General features: G+C 39.2%; 1 long non-coding RNA gene across 1 annotated transcript in view; it reads left to right on the top strand.

The window, feature by feature from the left end:
- Positions 1–18,968, top strand: part of LOC122789272 — a 193,421-nt gene extending 174,453 nt beyond the window's left edge. The window contains exons 2-3 of the long non-coding RNA XR_006362797.1: positions 17,957–18,134; positions 18,802–18,968. This is a non-coding gene — a long non-coding RNA (uncharacterized LOC122789272). The remainder of the gene's footprint in view (positions 1–17,956; positions 18,135–18,801) is intronic.
- The last annotated feature ends 1,032 nt before the right edge of the window (positions 18,969–20,000 follow it).

Here is a 20,000-nt window from a genome sequence, read left to right as displayed (position 1 = left end):
TCAAAATCCTGCTGTGATGATGACAATCTAGAGACCCTAAGAGCTTGTCCCTCAACAATGTTGGGGAACATATGTGGTGGATGCATACTACTCCTCTGCAAAAAAGAGGATTGGTAGCAATCCTTCTTGTGTTCACTAGTTTGTATCTCACCATTGGTTCTAGTAATAGTTGCATCTAAAAAATGGATCTCATCAGGAGAACACTGATATGTAAACTTCAGGAAACTACTGCTGCTGTTAAGGTTGTGCATAAATTCATGCAAAGATTCCGGTCACCTTTCCAACAAATGAAAAGGTCATTCATGAACCTGCGAAAAAACTTCACATTGCTATCTGTGATGTACATCTCCTCCTGTTCTTTCATAACAATGTTAGCATATACATTAGCACAGCTGGTCCCCATCGCAACACCTGACCTTTGCCAGTAGTATGTATTGCCAGACAAAAAAACATTGTATTCCAGCACCATTTCCATCAACATACATATAAAGTCAGCTCTCATCTCATTATTTGTCCCATTTTTCATTAAACAGGCCTTAACCATTTCTAATCTTTCACTTTTGGGGATACAAGTGAACAAGGATACTATGTCCAAGATCACCATTAAATCAAACTCATTACCATTACTACCTGCCAGGTAGTTGTCTAAATCCAGCAGAAAATTTTCAGTATCTTTAAGTACCACCTCATAACCTTCAAGAACTTTTTTAAGCTCTTTATCCAAATACACAGAAACAGGCTCAGTCATCCACCCAGCCCCAGCTACTATGGGTCTAAATCTGGGTCTTAAGGGATCCTTGTGGATCTTAGGCAAGCCATGTATTTGGGGTGCCACCAGGGTTTCCACAAGAAAATACACATAAATGGCTTTACTTATGTGTCCTAGGCTTAAACTATCTTGCAAAAATGAATAGATCCTATACTGCATATTCAAAACACTTTATTTATAACTTGGTAAGTTCTAAAATCAGATAACATCTCTGTCATTTCTGTGTAATAGTAGTTAGCATCCAACACAACCACTGGCCCACCTTTGTCCGCAGGACGAATAACTATTTTACTGTTATTCTGTAAAGAGCTAATCGCTGAACGTTGTTGTTTGGTTAAATTATCCATATGCCTAAGGTTCACTAATCTATGGGCATCATATAAATCCCTTTCACATGCCTTAATAAAAAGATCAATATTAGCTGGCATTGCAGGAATAAACAAACTTTGCTTCTTGTACATATTAAAAACATTTGCATCCTTCATTCCGTACAGTTTTTTACAAGCCACATTACGTGCAAACAATCTAACCTGTGTTAAAATCTCACAAAGAGCAATATCAGCATTGGGTATAAAACTCAAACATCTAGTTCATATTGTGAAATGTTCCATATGAGTCCCGATCTCCGTAGCCCCACATTTTCTTTATAGTCCTGTTTTGCAATGTAATTGGTGGCTCCTTCCATTTCTGAGTGTTCACTTAAGCCCCACCATTGAATGACCTCTTCCTCATTGGTTGGATCAGCAAAGGAAACCCGGAAAAAGCAGAATCAGGCTGCTCAGCTTGCCCAGGTAAAGCTTTATGCTTTACCATGGGCCCTTTCTCATTGGTTATGGAATTTATATTCCTACCACTGCTATTGGACATCTCAGCTACAGGGGTGGAGTACACAGGACCAGATGGTTCACTCGATTGAGTAGAAGGTACTGCCTCCTGATTAGATGGTGTAGACGGAAGTTGAATGTCTGCTAGGTGATGAGCGAGTGGATGTCTATCTCTGTGAGCTAACGGAGAAAGTTAATGCTTATGGCAGTAAGTTGCCTGCACAGAAGATGAAGAAGCTGACGAGAGATGTCAACGATTTCTCCCAACAGCATGTATTCACTTGGCCACGGTATCAACCAGGAGCTGTGAGGTCTACAGCCAATCAGACACCTAGGAGTACTAATTTATCCATTGAGAGGACTGACAATTCTGCACCGTCTAATCAGGAGGCAGTACCTTCTACTGAATTGAGTGAACCATCTGGTCCTGTGTACTCCACCCCTGTAGCTGAGATGTCCAATAGCAGTGGTGGGAATATGAATTCCATAACCAATGAGGAAGGGCCCATGGTAAGACATAAAGCTTTACCTGGTCAAGGTGAGCAGCCTGATTCTGCTTTTTCTGGGTTTCCTTTGCCGATCCGGCCAACGCAGAAGAGGTCATTCAAAGATGGGGCTCTGGTGAACAGTCAGAAATGGAAGGAGCCACCAATTCCATCACAAAACAGGAATATAAAAAAAATGTGAGGCTACAGAGATCGGGACTTGTATGGAACATTTCACAATATGAACTAGATGCAGCGGAAACTCAACTGTTATGTATGGGTTTGACTTTTATACCCATTGCTGATATTGCTCTTTGTGACATTTTAACACAAGTTAGATTGTTTGCACATAATGTGGCTTGTAAAAAACTGTACGGAATGAAGGATGCAAATGTTTTTAATATGTACAAGAAGTGAAATTTGTTTATTCCTACAATGCCAGCTAATATTGATCTTTTTATTAAGGCATGTGAAAGGGATTTATATGATGCCCATAGATTAGTGCAAAATAGGCATATGGATAATTTAACCAAACAACAACTTTCAGCAATTAGCTCTTTACAGAATAACAATAAAATAGTTATTTGTACTGCGGACATAGGTGGGCCAGTGGTTGTGTTGGATGCTAACTACTATTACACAGAAATGACAGAGATGTTATCTGATTTTAGAACTTATCAAGTTATAAATAAAGTGTTTTGAATATGCAGTATAGGATCTATTCACTTTTGCAAGATAGTTTAAGCCTAGGACACATAAGTAAAAACATTTATGAGTATTTTCTTGTGGAAAATGCGGTGGTACCCCAAATACATGACTTGCTTAAGATCCACAAGGATCCCTTAAGACCCAAATTTAGACCCATAGTAGCTGGGGCTGGATGGATGACTGAGCCTGTTTCTGTGTATTTGGATAAAGAGCTTAAAAAATTCTTGAAGGTTATGAGGTGGTACTTAAAGATACTGAAAATTTTCTGCTGGATTTACACAACTACCTGGCAGATAGTAATGGTAATGAGTTTGATTTAATGGTGATCTTGGACGTAGTATCCTTGTTCACTTGTATCCCCAATAGTGAAAGATTAGAGATGGTTAAGGCCTGTTTAATGAAAAATGGGACATATAATGAGATGAGAGCTGACTTTATATGTATGTTGATGGAAATGGTGCTGGAATACAATGTTTTTTTGTCTGACAATACATATTACTGGCAAAGGTCAGGTGTTGCGATGGGGACCAGTTGTGCTAATGTACATGCTAACATTGTTATGAAAGAACGGGAGGAGATGTGCATCATAGATACCAATGTGAAGTTTTTTCGCAGGTTCATGGATGACCTTTTCATTTGTTGGAAGGGTGACCACGAATCTTTGCATGAATTTGTGCATAACCTTAACAGCAGCAGTAGTTTCCTGAAGTTTACATATCAGTGTTCTCCTGATGAGATCCATTTTTTAGATGCAACTATTACAAGAACCAATGGTGAGATACAAACTAGTGTACACAGGAAGAATTGTTACCAACCCTCTTTTTTGCAGAGGAGTAGTATGCATCCACCACATATGTTCCCCAACATTGTTGAGGGACAAGCTCTTAGGGTCTCTAGATTGTCATGATCATAGCAGGATTTTGAATGTGGACTTGATTATTTAGAAATGGCATTTACCACTGGAGGCTATTCTAGTAATGAAGTAAAGCATGCTTCTGCACGCATGAAAAGAGATAGAGGAGGGAGCAGTAGACCCTATATATCAGGAGGAGGGGATAGGTGTGACAGGACAGTGGCTGGTGTCAACACTGTTCCAATTGTACTACCTTATGCACAGGGTTTACAGGCTGTGAAGCAAGTGATTAACAGAAACTGATATATTCTGTTAGCTGATGAAGAAACTGTCAAGACAGTTGGCACGAAACCTAGGTACACGTTTAAGAATGGTTTAAACTTGAAGCAGCAGTTATGCTCTCCGAGGGTGTCTTTACCAGAGGGAAATGTTTTTTTGGGAACTCTGGCATGTGGGAAATGCAGTTATTGTTCATTTATAGATCGATCTAGATACTTTAGGCAACCTGATACTGGATATTTGTGGCACCTAAGGTGTAAAGCTGACTGCAACACAAAAAAACTGGTTTATATTGCCTACTGCATCACCTGCTTTAAGTTTTACATAGGCAAAACAAATCGCAGGTTGAGGGAAAGAATTAGGGACCGCGATTACTGTACAAGGATGAAACTTGAGTACACTGCCATAGCTAAACATGTATTAACTGAAAGATGAAATGTGAGTACAGTGCCATAGCTAAACACGTATTAACTGAAGGATGAAATGTGAGTACAGTGCCATAGCTAAACACGTATTAACTGAAGGATGAAATGTGAGTACAGTGCCATAGCTAAACATGTATTAACTGAAGGATGAAACATGAGTACAGTGCCATAGCTAAACATGTATTAACTGAAGGATGAAACGTGAGTACAGTGCCATAGCTAAATACGTATTAACTGAAGGATGAAACGTGAGTACAGTGCCATAGCTAAACATGTATTAACTGAAGGATGAAATGTGAGTACAGTGCCATAGCTAAACATGTATTAACTGAAGGATGAAACGTGAGTACAGTGCCATAGCTAAACATGTATTAACTGAAGGATGAAACGTGAGTACAGTGCCATAGCTAAACACATATTAACTGAAGGATGAAACGTGAGTACAGTGCCATAGCTAAACACGTATTAACTGAAGGATGAAACGTGAGTACAGTGCCACAGCTAAACATGTATTAACTGAAGGATGAAATGTGAGTACAGTGCCATAGCTAAACATGTATTAACTGAAGGATGAAACGTGAGTACAGTGCCATAGCTAAACACGTATTAACTGAAGGATGAAACGTGAGTACAGTGCCATAGCTAAACATGTATTAACTGAAGGATGAAATGTGAGTACAGTGCCATAGCTAAACATGTATTAACTGAAGGATGAAACGTGAGTACAGTGCCATAGCTAAACATGTATTAACTGAAGGATGAAACGTGAGTACAGTGCCATAGCTAAACACGTATTAACTGAAGGATGAAACGTGAGTACAGTGCCATAGCTAAACATGTATTAACTGAAGGATGAAACGTAAGTACAGTGCCATAGCTAAACATGTATTAACTGAAAGATGAAATGTGAGTAAAGTGCCACAGCTAAACATGTATTAACTGAAGGATGAAACGTGAGTACAGTCCCATAACTAAACATGTATTAACTGAAAGATGAAATGTGAGTACAGTGCCATAGCTAAACATGTATTAACTGAAGGATGAAACGTGAGTACAGTGCCATAGCTAAACATGTATTAACTGAAGGATGAAACGTGAGTACAGTGCCATAGCTAAACATGTATTAACTGAAAGATGAAATGTGAGTACAGTGCCACAGCTAAACATGTATTAACTGAAGGATGAAACGTGAGTACAGTGCCATAGCTAAACATGTATTAACTGAAAGATGAAATGTGAGTACAGTGCCATAGCTAAACATGTATTAACTGAAGGATGAAACGTGAGTACAGTGCCATAGCTAAACATGTATTAACTGAAGGATGAAACGTGAGTACAGTGCCATAGCTAAACATGTATTAACTGAAGGATGAAGCGTGAGTACAGTGCCATAGCTAAACATGTATTAACTGAAGGATGAAACGTGAGTACAGTGCCATAGCTAAACATGTATTAACTGAAGGATGAAACATGAGTACAGTGCCATAGCTAAACATGTATTAACTGAAGGATGAAACGTGAGTACAGTGCCATAGCTAAACATGTATTAACTGAAGGATGAAACGTGAGTACAGTGCCATAGCTAAACATGTATTAACTGAAGGATGAAACGTGAGTACAGTGCCATAGCTAAACATGTATTAACTGAAGGATGAAACGTGAGTACAGTGCCATAGCTAAACATGTATTAACTGAAGGATGAAACGTGAGTACAGTGCCATAGCTAAACATGTATTAACTGAAGGATGAAACGTGAGTACAGTGCCATAGCTAAACATGTATTAACTGAAGGATGAAACGTGAGTACAGTGCCATAGCTAAACATGTATTAACTGAAGAATGAAACGTGAGTACAGTGCCATAGCTAAACATGTATTAATTGAAGAAGGGAGTCATCAATTTAAGTTTCAGGTTTTGCAAGTTATACAGGAGTGTTCTAGAATAGGGGATATAATTAATAAAATGGAAACACAAGAGTTAAAATGGATTCTACACATGGGAACCCATAGGGGCTCTGGTTTATATGATACGGTCCCCAACAAAGAATTAAAAGATGAATTATTATGTTTGATTAAGATGAATTGCATGCATTACAATATATATATATATATATATATATATATATATATATATATATATATATATGCACACACACACATATATACACATATATATATATATATATATATATATAATATATATATTTATATATATATGAATCAATACAAGTTTATTTCCATAGTATGACAGAATAATCTACCAATGTGCTTTAATGTATGGGGTTTTTCACACACACATTTTTTGTTTTAGCTGCTGTTCCTTTAAATCTTAATTTGTTTATAGGTTTTTAAAAAAAATGGAAGGAAATATATGGAATATGACTGGTTTCTCTATATGTCCTTGTTGTATATATATATATATATATATATATATATATATATATATATATATATATATATATATATGTGTGATCTTTATGCACTGTTTTTATGCATCTGAGGAAGTAACTGATGTTATGAAAGCACTTACGCTACGTTATTAAAAAGTTTTTTACATTCTGATTGGTGCTCTCTGGCTACTATTACTTGCTACAGCTGCCTTCTACTTGGTTTGGAGGGATATTTTTGCATTTAATACTTAACTATATTTGTCAAACATTTGTTAGAAACATGCGTACAGAGATTATTTCACATCATGTTAACCTCTTTGATGGGGGAAGAATGTCCATAAAAGAGGTTAAAAGTGCTTAACACTGAAAATGGATAGACAATTCCATTCTTTAGGGAAAATATTTTTCTAAGTATTTCCTTTCAAAAGATAAAAATTATTGTTTCTTATTAGAAACACCACCACCTTAGCTACTTGTTGCATTTCATTAGTATGTTTAGTAGATAGAGGCCCATCTATGGGAAATGGAGTATATCAAATAAGATGAACTCATAGTTTATTTTTAACAAGTCAAACTAAGCTTCTTTAAACTCTGCAAATGGCATGTTGCCTAGATCATTTGCTCTGATATATGATTATGTGCTCAAACCTTTGGGTAGTTCATTGTTTCTTAACAAATACAAAGATAGCTTAAATGAAGGTCCCTGATAAAAAAGTGAATTTTATATTGAGTCACCACTTATCAAAATTTATTTCCCTTTAGATGAGGAAATTTTAGAAACTGCACAGTAGGTACTTGAATTTGGCTATTATCATAAACTTGGTGTCAGTCATTATCAACCATTCTCATTTACTTTTGACAAATGCTGTTTTGTGTGTCTCCTTTAGCTGGATATTCAGACATTGGGAGGATTCTGGAAGATGTGAGGGCATATCCTGCAGTGTTAGATAAAGCTTCTCAGTTTCAGAGTTTACATTTGGTATAATGACGCCCCCTTTCGTCTTTTGTCATCTGAGTAAACTCGGATCCAGTATTTTTAACTCAATGTTGTTTTTAGCCATTTTCTTCAAAGGATCATTATTTTCTTTGCATTACTGAAAAATTCTGTGAAGCAGAAGCATCTCTGTCTAAAATAACTACCTTTGTCAGTAGTAAAAATCTGTTTAAACATATAACTGTTGAAGTATAATCAAGAGCTTTATCTAGAATAATATCATTAACTAGTTCCTTTTTTTAATGACTTCCTTTTTTCTCTCTCCCCTGCATCATTGTTGTGCTCTCTACCTCAGTGTCCCATGTCCTATACTGGGGTTAATCACCCACTCCATGTCTCCTGAACTTAACTCCATATATTGGTTGGTATCCACTCCACTTAATATCCACTGGGTTTGGTATACTCTTTGTGGCCTATTCTGTTTCCCCACTCCCTGACATGTGTCCTGACTACCCTTTGTAGTCATACAGTGATCAGCCGTCTTGCTTTCCCAGCAGAAGACCTCACAATTGGCTTCCTGACCTCCAGCAGGAAACTTCATCATGCTGTGTGTATGTGCACATGTCATCCATCCCCCCAAGGATGGGACTACCCATCTACCCTGTCAGCACCTCAGACTCTTAAGCTGCTAATGGAATCCAGGTTGCCTGGCAATTGTAAGGGCTTTATCCCTCTATGCCATGACTCTGGCTTAGAATACTATTAACCAATTCTGCTTATGAAGCTTACTTGTTTAACTAGTTAATTGAAAATGTTGAGGAAGTGGTGGCATTCTGTGAACTAAAGTACTCAGTCTAACACAGAATTTTCTTCTGCACATTGCATACTGAGACCTCTTTTACTATTTGCCATAGTCTGGCATGTAGCAACATCAGCATGTCTTTATTTGTTTATTTGTACTTTTAATCAGGGTAGTTTCATTTTTAAATGACTTCCTTTTTCCTCTTCCCACCTATGTCATTGTTGTGCCCTCTATCTCAGTGTCCCATGTCCAATACTGGGGCTATCACTGACTCCATGTCCCCTGGACTTAACTCCATATATTGATTGGTGCTGATATTGAAACAACGGGTGTCCTAGAGGTTTGCCATTTAATATCCACTGGGTTTGGTATACTCTTTGTGGCCTATCCTGTTTTTCCGCACTCCCTGATGTGTTCCCTGACTACTCCTTGTACTCATGCAGTAATCAGATGTCTCTGAATTGCTCCATACTTCTGCCCAGAGCTGACATCAGCAACCCATCTTGCTCTCCCAGCAGAAGCACCTCACAGTTGGCTTCCTGGCCTCCAAAAGGAAACTTCATCATACTGTGTGTACGTGCACATGTCATCCATCCCTTCAAGGATGGGACTACCCATCTATCCTGTCAATAGCTCAGACTCTTAAGCTGCTAATAGAATCCTGGTTGCCTGGCAATAGTAAGGGCTTTATCCCTCTATGCCATGACTCTGGCTTAGAATACTATTAACCAATCCTCCTTATGAAGCTTACCTGTTTAACTAGGTAATTAAAACTATTGAGGAAGTGTTGGCATTCTATGAACTAAAGTACTCAAAGTCTAACGCAGCATTTCCTTCTATACATTGCATACTGAGACCTGTTTTACTGTTTGCCATAGTCTGGCATGTAGCAACATCAGCGTGTATTTATTTGTTTATTTGTACTTTTAATCAGGGTAGTGCATTGATCCACTTAGACTTTTACTTAGTGTCTAACCAAGATTACTGTCTGGTTAAGTGAATGGAACAGAGTCACACAGTAAGCAAATGGAAACTAAGAGAATCAACTCTTGAAATACCCTTGAAATACATTAATCCTGTTTACTAATTATCAGATCACAACATATAAAGGTTAGGGGCAAGTTAAGACGTGCTACCGAGAAACTAAGGAGAGGAAGATCCAATCAAATTTCCTGTCTTTAACATCCAAAGGAGATCATTCACCTCTAATATGGGCACCATATTCTGCCTGTTTTTGTAGATTTGCTGCAGAAGTCCAGATACCAGTATTGGTGAAACATTTTCCTGCCAAGTATCCTTTGATAGCTCTGCTACGATTACCAAAATTGGAATGTCAAAGGCAGGTCTTTAGCTTGCTAAGCAGTCCATGCCTAAACTCAGATTTGTGGGAACAAAGGCCTCACAAGAGTCACTTAAGAGCCTTTGACAAACTTCGCCTTCTAGTGACCCCCTCTCCCCAAAGTTCTTGTCATATGAGGACTCAGTGGTTCCTTACAGACCAACAGGAAACTCAAAGGTTATGACTGAGGTTACTGTAAAAAAATTGTTTCCTATTTGATAATAACTTTATTGACATCTTAGATCCCATTTAACTTAAAACTGAACTAGGAGAGGTAAATAGAATGAAAGTTGGACCTGAGGTGGTGTGGTGAATCATATTCATAAACCAAACATGAAATTTAAGGATTTGCAAACTGCGTAATACACATAAACACACACACACTGCACTCAACTAAGACTGACGCTGATTATTTTGTCCATCTTCCTAGGGGAAAGAATAGAGAAAATGAACAAATCTACTGCAGGGACCAACAGCATATGCAGAATAAGGAAAACATTTAGTTATTTAGTAGAATTCTGAATACTAATAGTATGTATATAATTACTTTTTTTGTTTTGCATTTTGATTTTTTTATACTTTACCTGTCATGCCTAGTTTTCTCTTGGAGTTTTATGAAGTATTTTTTATCTTTATGTTGCTTCTGTATATAAATTTGTGTGTCCATGTTATAGTGTTTATTGTGAGATGTTAAGTCAGGAAGCCATATTTGTAAAGCAATACAGAAATGTAAACCTATCATGGTACCAATAATGAGCCTGGATGAAGGTAGTTTTGTAACCCATGTGTCTTTCGGCCCCATATGAGAAAAGCATCTGTTTTAATGTAGTAGAGATATTTCTTATGTATAATTTACAATACTTTACTGTATATTTTCTACTTTACCAAATACAATTCACTGTGCGGTAGAAATTATTGCAGTGGGTCTTGGTAGAAGAACTAGTGACATGACAGCTTAATTAGCTAACATGGTTAATGCCAGGTGCAAAAGATGCTGACAGGTCCTGTGTTTCTGAAAGACTTGATGTTCATCGTGTTTCACTGTTGCAGTCATTACAATTGGGTTATCCTGCTGGCAGGCTACCTGCAGTTGGCCCGAGTTCCAAAGTCTAGGTCCGGCGTCGGTTGCTGTCACCTCCTCCCTGACGTCAGTGCACCAGGGGTATAAAAGATGCAGCCGATGCCATTTTCTTCAGTCTTTCTTGCCGCGCGGTGCCCAAAGCAAAAGCAGTTCGCAAGTGCCGGTTGGCCGACTCCTGAGATTTTCAAATTCGAATTTCAGATCCGAAGTTTTCATTAAAGCTAAGTACCCCATTGGGGAAACTTTTTTCTTGCTCCAGACCAATGTCAGAAAAAGTTAATAATTATATTTCTTGTGGGAAGCAAATACCTCATAAGGATTTTCATTCTTACTGTATTTCTTGCCTAGGCTCTGACCACGACGTTGCTAGTTGTCGGTTTTGTTCTAGATTTAACCAATGCACTATTAAGCGTCGGTACGATTTTGCATTTCATTACTTTGGCAGAAGATTCAATTATATAATGCTGTCGGAAAAGCCGACTACCGGAGTTTATAAAAAGCGCAAAGAAAAAGAAAAGGATAGGCATCCGAGGTCCAAAACCGACAATGAGGCTTCCGTTAGGCATGCCGCTGGTTCGCCGGTTCTCAGTGAGGTGCTTTCCCAGCCCCTGACGCCTGCTACCTCAGAGCCACAGGCCGCTTCCGACTCCCATGTGGAGCCGGCTAGGCCGCTGGAAGCTCAAGGTACTGGACACTCGGAAACTATTCCCTCAGATGGGTCCAGAGCCGCTGAGCAGGCATCGACTTCTGAGAGTGTTTTCAGGCCTACACAATTATATGTAAAACCAACTTCATCTTCAAAGGCAAAGACTAAAGCAGCTCTAAAGACAAAGAAACAAGTACAGCATTCTCCTGGACAGGCCTCCATGCCTAAAAAACAGATGCTTAAAATGGCCAAATACCTAATTACTTTGATCAGGGGTTCCCATCCCCCTCCTGATAAGAGGCCTAGGCAAGAGATAGAATATGAATCTTCAGATCAGGTTTCCATTTCCTCTAATTCCTCTTCTGAACAGGAATGTTCCCTTCCTCCCTATGAGGATTCTGATGCTGAAGAATCTATCCCTTCAGCCTCTCTTCCTGAGGATTATTCTTTTGGGGAGACCCTGCATACTATGAGGGAGCATTTCCACTGGGAGAGCCGAGATTACTCAGAATCCAAGAAAAGGCTCAGGGACTTCCTTTTATTGCCTCAGCACAGGCCCCTTGCTATTCCTCCTGTTTTAGACATTGTAGATGATGTATTTTCAGAGTCCGGTCTGTCCCCAGACTCTTTACCACCAGCTCCTGTTAAGCCAGATAGATACTACAGGGTTCCTGATTCACATAAATTTCTTTACAAAAACCCTGCTGTTGACCCAGAAACTATTTCTCAGGATCCCAAGGGGGTCAAGGCTTCCACTGCAAAAAACCCTTTTCCCTCTGATTGGGATTCAAGGGCCCTGGATAGATGGGGGGACAAGATTTATACTTCTGCTACCTTGGCTGTAAGAGATTTAAATTGTCAGTTCCATATGCTTAAATATCAGCAATATCTTATATCACTGCTTAAACAGAAAATGTTGACAAATTCAGAATGTGCAGGCAACAAAGAAATGCAGGATTTATTGCATGCAGCTGAACAAGTGGGAAAGCATAATTTGCAATGTGGTTTTGATTCTCTAGAGGCCTCCTGCAGGGCCGCAGTTACAGATTCTGTCATTAGGAGGCATGCTTGGTTACAAGAACAGAATCTACCCAATCATGTTAAAGCAAAGCTATTTGATGCTCCATTGCAGCATGATACCTTGTTTGGTGTTAAAGCAGAGGAGGTGTTGAAGAAAATGGAGGACAAAACTAAGTCTATGCAAACAGTGAAGGATTTCTTACAGGTGCAGCCTCCCAGATTTAGCAGGAAATGGCCTACAAAAAAATTGGTCCTTTCCAGTGTCAGACATGCCACAAAGAGGCAGATACAGATGCCCCAGAGGCAGATCACAGCCCCAAGGCTCATACAGGCCTAAATAATGGGGTGCTTCTACCACCAAAAGCGGAGAGGAAAAATCACAGCCATACAGGAAACAGTCTCAATGACTTCCCCCTGCCATCACCAAGCACTTATCTTCTGGCGGCTCCTTTGGGGGGAAAACTAGCACTTTTTTCACAAAATTGGTACATGATTACCCAGAACAAATGGGTCTTAAATATTGTTTCTCAAGGCTACAGGTTCCACTTTCACACCTTGCCAAGGCCAAACAGTATGCCAGACTTGCCATGCAATCAATGGGCAGAGGCACAAAAACAAGTTTCATCTCTCATAGACATGAGAGCCATTCAGCAAGTACCACAGCAAGAGCATGGACAAGGATTTTACTCAAGGCTATTCTTGGTACCCAGAAAGGACAAAGCCTGGAGACCAGTACTGGACTTGTCTATCCTAAACACATTCCTGGATATTCCAAAATTCAAAATGTTAACTCTGCAGCAGCTTCTGCCCATGCTGGGCAAGAAGGCTTGGCTTGTGACTTTAGACCTAAAAGAGGCATACCTGCATGTCCCAATCAGACAATCATGCAGAAGATACCTCAGATTTATAGCTGGCTCAATGCACTACCAATTCTCTGCACTGCCCTTTGGCTTATCTACTGCGCCCGGGGTCTTCACAAAATGCCTGGCACCAGTAATTCCATATTGCAGACAAAGAGGAATACAAATATATCCTTACTTGGACGACTGCCTTATTCAAGCAGAGAACAAGGACATTCTACTATAGAATCTGGCATTTGTAAAAAGATTACTAACAGGTCTAGGGTACACAGTAAAAGAAAAGAAATCAAAACTCATACCCTCTCAAGAGATAATATTCCTGGGTGCAAGCTTAAATACAACTGCCCAAATGGCTTATCTCATGCCAGACAAACACAGACAACTGACTACTTATTTCAAAATGTTGGCAACAAAAACCCAATTATCTGCAAGAAAAATTCTGCAGGCTTTGGCCTTCATGGCATCCTGCATACTTCTAATTCCATATGCAAGACTGCATATGAGGAAACTTAAATGGTATCTAAAAAGTGTTTGGACTCAGCATTGCCACAGCCTGGAAATAGTAATAACCCTCATTCCCTGCCTGCAACAGGAGTTTCGATGGTGGGCAAAAACCTGTCACCTCAACATGGGACAGCCATTCACCTTACCCACAACCAGGCAGACACTGACAACAGATGCATCAGATTATGCCTGGGGGGCCCATATGGCAGGAAGATGTATTCAGGGCACATGGTCCGCAAGTCAAATGCATCTACATATTAATCAAAAAGAGATGCTAGCTGTTCAGAATGCCCTGACAGCCTTCAAGGATCTACTTCATCCAGGACAACTACTGATAAAGACGGACTATACTACAGTCATGTGGTACATAAACAAGCAGGGGGGCACGCATTCCTACCCCCTCTGAAGACTATCCATGAAATTGTGGGACACAGCACTGACTTACCAAGTACATCTGCAAGCACAATTCCTGCCAGAAGGATAAATACTCTGGCAGATGAACTAAGCAGAAACCTAATGGATCCCCACGAGTGGAAATTGGATCCACAAGTCTTCAGCACGATAACAAGGAAATGGGGATGCCCGGACATAGACCTATTTGCCTTCCCTCACAACTGCCAACCACAGAGATTCTGCACAAGGACTTATCACAAACAAGCATGGAAAGTGGATGCTCTATCTTTCAGCTGGAAAAACCTAACAGTATATGCCTTTCCTCCTCTGCCTCTCCTCCCCAAGGTACTCCTCAAGGTCAGACAAGAGAAGCCAAAAATTATACTGATTGCCCCAGACTGGCCCCACCAGCACTGGTATCCAATCCTAAAGAGCTTGACTCAATGCCCAGCTTGGACATTACCTCAAATTCCTCACTTATTGACACAAGACAGTCAGATACTGCACAGCCAACTCAGGACCTTAACTCATTCCCTCCAGTACAAGTCTTTTGAAGGTGTACCTTTAACTCCTAGTGGGTGTGGCCTGAGCCTTTACAAATGAAGTTATCACCTTACAATTCTAATAAATACTCATTGGCAGAGGTTAAATATCAGTGCAGTTGTGTTTGCCATCATGTATGCTTCAAGATAAAATATTCTGATACCTTGTATGTAGCATGGTTTTGGAATTATTAATGCAAGTATGAACAAGTAATATTTGACGCCTAGAGGAGCAGTAGGAGGTAACTGCAGAAATGCCTGGAGATGTCACTTGGATGTAATGAGTTAAACCTGGCAGCTTGGCGGATAATGTAGCCATTCAAGACACACCTCTCTCTAAAGCAGTGCTGGATGTTATTTTGGAGGCCAGGAGGCCTAGCACCAGAAAATCTTATGCAGAAAAATGGAAGAGATTCTGTGCTTGGAACCAGGCACAAGGTATTGACACGACTGTTCCAAATATTCATCAGAGTTTGCAATACTTAACTGAGATGCTGGATAAAGGCCTTTCCTTTTCATCAATTAAAATTCATGCCTCTGCCATTTCAGCTCATTACAATGCAGAACCACCTATTTTTTTCTCATCCATTACTAAGGCAGTACCTCAAAGGGGCCAAAAACATAAGACCTCCAAGGAGAGCACCAATACCTGCATGGGACCTCAACTATGTCTTGGAAAAACTCACACTGCCTCCGTTTGAACCAGCCTCTGCAGCTGATATAAAGTTCTTATCCTGGAAAACAGCTCTGCTCCTAGCAATAACCTCCGCTAGATGAGTTTCAGAGTTACAGGCACTCATGGCTGTGGAACCTTTTATCATTTTCCATCCTGACAGGGTTTCCTTAAGGACAAACCCTACATTTATGCCTAAGGTAGTGTCCAGTGTGGCCCTTAACCAAACAATTAATTTGTCTACCTTTTACCCAAACCCACAGAATAAGGGTGAGAAACTTCTGCATTCTTTGGACATTCACAGGCAGCTACGCTTCTACTTGGACAGAACCAAAACTTTCAGAAAGACTGAACAACTACTAGTGACATATTCTGCAGGATCACAAGGAAAGCCTATCTCGAAACAGACTATTTCAAAATGGATAGGCCACTGCATTAGTTTCTGCTATTCACAGCATGGCAAACCAGTGCCTAAGGGCATTAGGCCACATTCAACCAGAGCAGCAGCCACTTCAGCAGCCTTTCCCAGAGGAGTACCAACCAAAGACATTTTAGAGGCTGTAACATGGAGTTCAGTGTATACTTTTACAAAAGACTATCACTTACCTCTCTACTCTAAATCCAGGGCAGGCTTTGCCACTGCAGTTCTGCAGGGCCTGATAGCCTCTCCTAATCCTATTTAACACCAGCCTCCCAACCTTAACTTTGGGATTCAACCCAATTGTAATGACTGCAACAGTGAAACACGATGAACATAGTACAGTTGTGTAACTACCATAAATGTAGATGTTCGAGTGTATTCACTGTTGCAGCCCAGGTTACCCTCCCACCATCCCCCTTTTCCTTGCTGGGACTTATCTGTACTTCTCTGTTCTATACAACCTATGTGATGTATTTGCTTATAGGTGAAGGAAAAGTTGTTTTTTGTGTATGCATGCTTATTGGCATAATTTAGCCTACCATTTTAAGGGCACCTGACATCTGGGGCAAGAAAAACTGAAGAAAATGCCGTTGGCTGCATGTTCTGTACCCCTGGCGCACTGACGTCAGGGAGGAGGTGACAGTAACCAATGCCGGACTTAGACTTTGGAACTAGGGCCGACTGCGGGTAGCCTGCCAGCAGGATAACCCAATTGTAATGACTGCAACAGTGAATACACTCGAACATCTACATTTATGGTAGGCACTGCGGTGGTGGTGCTGCGGTAGCGTTGTTGCCTCACAGTAAGACGTTGTCCTGTTTGATTCTCAGCTAGACTGTCTTCTGTGTGGAGACATGTGTAAATGGGCGTACCTTCGCTGAAGGTTGTGCATCAGAGCTGGCAACTCGGTACGTAAAAATCTACTGCCAATCATTAGAGGACCGGAGTTCCGCTGTGGCGACCCCTAACTGGGAAAAGCCGAAAGATACAACAACAACACAACTGTACTTTATATATAGTGTACAGTTTAACAGTTTTCTACTTGTATTGGAAGTCTCTTTGAGTTCACCATAACAGATTACGGGTATTTTCATGCTTTTAACAAGGTAGCTGAAAGCAGTGACCTACTAAAACAGAATGCTAAGTAGCATGTTATAGACAGCTAGAAGTCAGCTTAGAAACATATATATATATATATATATATATATATATATATATATATATATATATATATATATATATATATATATATATATAAATATACTGAGGGATTTTTATGGAGGTTATTTTGGTAGGATCTTAAAAATCTTATAAATAAGTATAGACTGGCAAGCCAAAGTATTATTGGAAAATGCTACATTTTCAGTTTAGAAAGCTCAACAAAGAATACATAGAAATTTGAGAACAAGTTTTAATTTTATATATCACAACATTCAATTACTGTAATAAAACAACAAATACTGGTGAGAAACTACATTTAAATACTTTCTTTTAATTTTTAGCTTTTGCAGCTTTGTAATTTTATGCGTGTGTTATATGTCTGTGCTCTATGTGTGTATATCTTTGTTACAGTAAAAAAAAAATGCCTCTGTTGTAATCTGGACTGGATGAAGGAGTCCCAGTATTTGTGCTGACAGTATATTTGGAAATGGGCCCAGGTCATCAGATAGCAAGAGTCGAGCTGTAAAGGCCTAAGCATGTGACAGATTCTACTTTGTGTGGGATAATTGGAATTTGCCTTAGTGAATGACTCAGCTGTAATGGAGGCTGGAGATATAGTGATACTAGAAACTCTACATTTGACTGTGCTGCAGAATGTTAACTGGGAGAAGCTTATGTGGGAGTTTAAATGTTTGCATACACTGTCACATGTCTGCTTTTATGTTGTTACTTTGAGTCTCACATAGGACTTTCAGAGGAGCATATGCGGGAAGAAACATGCTTAATTGTGTGCAAATGTGGAAGAAAGCCAGGATGAAAGACTGATGCTGAATTCATAGCTTACTAGAGAATGCCTTCTGCCTTCTAACGTCTACAGAGCTCAGTAGGCAACTCATCACCATGGTGCTGAAAGCTGGTGCTGACTAGAAGATGGCAGTCTCCAGTGCAAAGCTTGAAAAGCTAACTTCACAGTAACTGGAAAAAGATACCTTGGCAAGTTTAATGAAAAGCAGAGGCTATATAAGGTATGGTCAGGTGTGAAGCCGATCACTGCAGTTTGCATTTTAATTTTATTAGGGAGATGAAACTGAATTTAAGATGATTATTTCCATGTTTAGTCTATGTTGTTGCTTCTTACAGATTAAAACTTCTGTTTTTAGTTCACATATCTATTTCATGCCCCCCCCCCCAAAAAAAAACCGAGAAAAACATATTTGTAAAAAAGTACATATATCATTTTTTATAACCAAAGTGTTGGCACAGTTTACAAATATCCAAAGGTGAAATTACCTGACTGGTTTGAAAATGGTCATGAGTCAGTTGTGATGAATCATAGGGGATAATCTGTGTATCCCAGTGAATAAATCTCTTTTCCTTGGAAGGTGCAAGATTGCTATGGCTATACCACTAGACTGATGACCAAGGTTTATACATGGAAAGCACTGAACAAAGATAGGAATTTATGTGCCTTGGGACATTTCTGTCAGGCACTTTTCTTAGCTCAGTTATGCTAGCCCAGTAACCAAAGAGAAATTAATAAATAAATATCTAAGTGAATGTTGCATTAGCTACAGTTGCATATTACCTTTGTGCTATCCTGTACTGGGTTGAAAAACATATAAAATAGTAAAATCTTAGCAGAAATTTCTTACCTTCTTACACATTCTAAAATCATTTGTCCACTCTTTGCAGATGCATCCCCGAGAGGAATTCTTTCAAGATAAGGTTTTGACAGTTGCAGAAGAATATCAGAAGTGATAAGAGGTTTGAGTAAATTTGCTCTCAAAATGGCAAATTAGTCATGGGGTGGAGGTTTGTTCTGATCTGCTCAGAAAGAAATAAAATTGATTTCATGTTGACATTTGACTATGTTTATTGCTTTTTTGTTTCTTCTTTCTTCTCGACACGTGCAATTAATTTTCAGATCATTTGCATTTGAGTTAAAATCTACTTTTGGCTTACTATGTATGGTAGCTATTGCAGTAGAAATCTGATGCATCGATAAATAACATTTTTCTTTTTTGTGATTATCCAAATGAAGTCAGTTCTGAATGAACTTTGAATGAGTATGTCCGCTTCTGCTGTTTGTGGGTAATAAAACCTGAGTTATTTTGGAGCCATGGTATAACAATTTAGTTTTATCACACTTATTAGTGTCTGCCATCTGTCAGTGTTTGACAACTTAATTATTTTTCTGCCCTTCCTGAAGATAATTCTAGATCCTTGTATCATATCGTATTTTCTGAACAACGTGACGTACACCATTAAATCAACCATTAGCTACTAATTAAATATAGAAAGGATGCCAGGATAACATAACATGGTAAGGAAAACAGTGTTGCATCACAAATGCAATGCAAACAAGAAAGGAATGACAAGGAGTGCCTAGAAGAGCAGAAGAGTTTAAATATTTTTAGCTTTAAAATGGGAGACTGTCCCATGCATTTGCAACTTATGGAGTAGAAAACATTGTTGAAAAGAAAATTCAGCTATAGGGTAACTAATTAGGGAGAATAGTTAGTAAACATTTATGTGTATACAATTTAGACAGACAGCAAATTAGTAGCATATTATTTTGAAACATGCAGATGGTGGAAGAAGCTAGCAGAAGGACTCTCTGAAGTGAAAAGGGCAGTTAAAAGTTGCCACAGAAAATAGAGAAAGTGAATTGTGCAGGTACTTCGTCATGTTGAAGGTAGACTGACAAGCTGTAAAAAAGTAAGTTAACTTTATTGCAAAAGCCTCACCTTTGAGGTATTTTGAAATTCTGTGTGATACTTGTGGTAAAACCTGAAATACTTGTTTGTTGATGATCTGTGCTTTTACTTTGTTTTAATCTTATGTTGTCAATCTTAATGTTCAAGGAGCAAAAATACTTGGCTTCCCTCAGT

This window comes from Protopterus annectens, chromosome 14.part0, assembly GCF_019279795.1.
Source record: "Protopterus annectens isolate FY-2018-M chromosome 14.part0, PAN1.0, whole genome shotgun sequence".
In the NCBI taxonomy this organism is placed as follows: domain Eukaryota; kingdom Metazoa; phylum Chordata; order Ceratodontiformes; family Protopteridae; genus Protopterus; species Protopterus annectens.
Note: the sequence above shows the minus strand (reverse complement) of the source record. Positions and strands in the feature narration are given on the sequence as shown.